The sequence below is a fragment of the Nematolebias whitei genome, chromosome 23, assembly GCF_014905685.2.
Source record: "Nematolebias whitei isolate Nwh7 chromosome 23, NemWhi1, whole genome shotgun sequence".
Lineage (NCBI taxonomy): Eukaryota > Metazoa > Chordata > Actinopteri > Cyprinodontiformes > Rivulidae > Nematolebias > Nematolebias whitei.
The window spans coordinates 1158682-1161353 of NC_056520.1; the positions used below are offsets into that span (position 1 = coordinate 1158682).

The 2672-nt window shown below is 46.3% G+C and overlaps 2 protein-coding genes across 2 annotated transcripts in view; both read right to left on the reverse strand.

The window, feature by feature from the left end:
• Positions 1 to 2672, reverse strand: part of LOC119428995 (ly6/PLAUR domain-containing protein 6-like) — a 45735-nt gene that overhangs the window by 34948 nt on the left and 8115 nt on the right. The gene's annotated exons all lie outside the window — the stretch shown is intronic.
• Positions 1 to 2672, reverse strand: part of LOC119428792 (cyclin-T2-like) — a 4152-nt gene that overhangs the window by 430 nt on the left and 1050 nt on the right. The gene's annotated exons all lie outside the window — the stretch shown is intronic.

The window sequence follows — 2672 nt, forward strand, 5'->3', positions numbered from 1 at the left end:
CTAGACCGCTTCTTTATAAAAACTAGACCGCTTCTTTATAAAAACTAAACCGCTTCTTTATAAAAACTAAACAGCTTCTTTTTAAAAAACTAAACAGCTTCTTTATAAAAACTAAAACTAAACCGCTTCTTTTTAAAAACTAAACAGCTTCTTTATAAAAACTAAACCGCTTCTTTATAAAAACTAGACCGCTTCTTTTTAAAAACTAAAACTAAACGGCTTCTTTTCAGCGTCGAACGTCATGGACGGGCGTGTTCCCCGACGCTGAGGGGTTTGAACAGCGACCGTTTTTCTAGAACTGAACAGGGAATGAGAGGAAACCTGAATGTTTCTGCTGCCAGATGTTCACAGCTGCTTGCCATACGATCACCAGCCGCACGCGGCCATTTGACCGCGCACTCACCGGCCTTGAAAGAGTTCAAAAGTTCATTTGAGCTTCAGACGGACGACGGCCAGACAGCGATCCGTCCAAAGCCCAAACGGACGTTCATTCAGCCGCTGCACTCAGCAGACGCACGCGGCCGAAGACCCAAACAGGCGAGATCCCAAAATATCCTGCAGACATGTCAGAGCGGGGTCCGTGTCTGAATCATGCAGAATGCAGCAGAAGCAGGGATTTAATGCACTTTGACGGCCATCGGCCATGAAAGGACAAACTACAGGTGGAGCTCAGGTGAACATCTCCCAACTGTACTGGAAGCTACTTAACATACTCTGTGGTTTCCAGTGACTGACTGGTCCTGATTGGATCAACGATCCCATCAAGTTGAATCAAACGACTCCTCAATAAAGACCCTGGAACATCACAGAAGCTGCTTCAGGTTCGCCGCTCGTGGTCGTTATGAGCCCGGTCGGGACGGGAGACGTCCCGGTCTGAAGGTGCGAGTCCACGTGAAACTGTCAAAAACTGCAGGTCAGGTGCCGGAGTGGTGGGACCCGAGACCACCCTCTGTGACTTTACACTAAATAGATTGAAGAAGCAGTTCTGGGATCAGATCTATGGCTACGTCTGGACACTCAGAACTTTGTTCAAATCCTGCAGCCGTCCTCACGTCAGTTTACGTTTCAGTCCTGTGACTACCTCACAGCTCAGGCGACTGACGGCACACTGTACTGCACCTCAGCCCGTCCATGAACCTCAACGACACAAGTCCACCTGGAAGACAACTTGGAGGCGGAGCCATGCACCTGAAAGTGTTTTTTGTGAACGGAGCTCTCAAAACTGGACCTGTCATGAAAACAAATTTCACTGGGCGATCGTCTCAGAAATTATTGCGATAAACGATAATATTGTTTGAAATTTCACAATAATTATTGATTGTTGTCTAATTTAAGAAGAAATGTTGGTTATTTTTGTGTGCAGTACCTTGTTTGACCACTGGATGGCAGTACAAGACAGTTTGAACTGAAGGATGGATAGTGAGGGAGCGAGCAGCGTGTCTCTTTAATGTGAGGGAGGCTCCTTGACGTGACGTGGGCTGTCTCTCTTCGGTTCTCAAAATGTCGGACGCTCGGTGTCGTTTGAGCTCTTTAGCATTTTTCACTCAAAGATTTTAATAAAAAATCAGTGAACAAGTTCTCAGCTTCTTTTTACAGAGAAGGCGCAGGTTTCAACTTGGGGTGCACCGGTTTATCCGCCCCCATTTCCTTCATTCTGGGAAACGGCCGAAACTTGCACGAGAAACTGATTTTACAGATTTATTTTAGTTTTAACAACAATTGTCTGAACTTGATTTATATTTCAGAGCACCACGTCTTGACCAGTTAAAACCAGTTCGTGTTGTTTCTAGGATCTTGTTCAAGAGTCTGTTTCAAGAAGATATCAGAAAACTGAAGGTGCGCGGTGAACTTACAGCACCTGACCGTGTCGCTTGTAAAACTAAACTGTAATCTGCAGATCAGACTTTTTAAAAACCGGCGATCGGACAGAAAACTGCATCGGTGCACGTCTAGTGTCCACCGTGAGGTTTGGAGCTTCAACAAGACCGAGGTCTTCCCCCGAGCTCGGCCTCTTAGCTTGGCTCGTAGCTTAGCTCGTAGCTTAGCTCGTAGCTTAGCTCGTAGCGTAGCTCGTAGCGTAGCTCGTAGCTTAGCTCGTAGCTTAGCTCGTAGCGTAGCTCGTAGCTTAGCTCGTAGCGTAGCTGCTTTTAGCAAAAATCACGTTTTTAGACGATTGAAACAGATTTTAAAGAGAAATGGACGAGTCAGTGAAGAACCGGAGTTGATCCTTTGTCCTCCAGTGTCTTCAGGAGAAACAGAGACACGAAGAAACGATAAAGATGATAAATGAAGATGAGGTCAATCATTTTCATTCATCATGTGATTTATTGATTTATTGATTATCACGACAGGTCAAGTCAAACTACCCAAAATGTGAACTTTACCGTCCTAAACACCGGTCGACAGAAACGGCCTCAAATCCTGTTTTCACCCACGATCCAACACGTCAGGTTGTTGTTTGAAATATGTTCCACACGTGAACTCCAGGAAACATGAGAGGGTGCAACCACTGGTGAAGAACACGAGACCAGAACTGAAACTTTACTGATCCGGCCGCTACAGTCCAACAACCCAACCCAGCGAGGTTCCACCGTCACTGGACCTGGAGGTTCCACCTTCACTGGGCCTGAAGGTTCCACCGTCACTGGACCTGAAGGTTCCACCGTCACTGG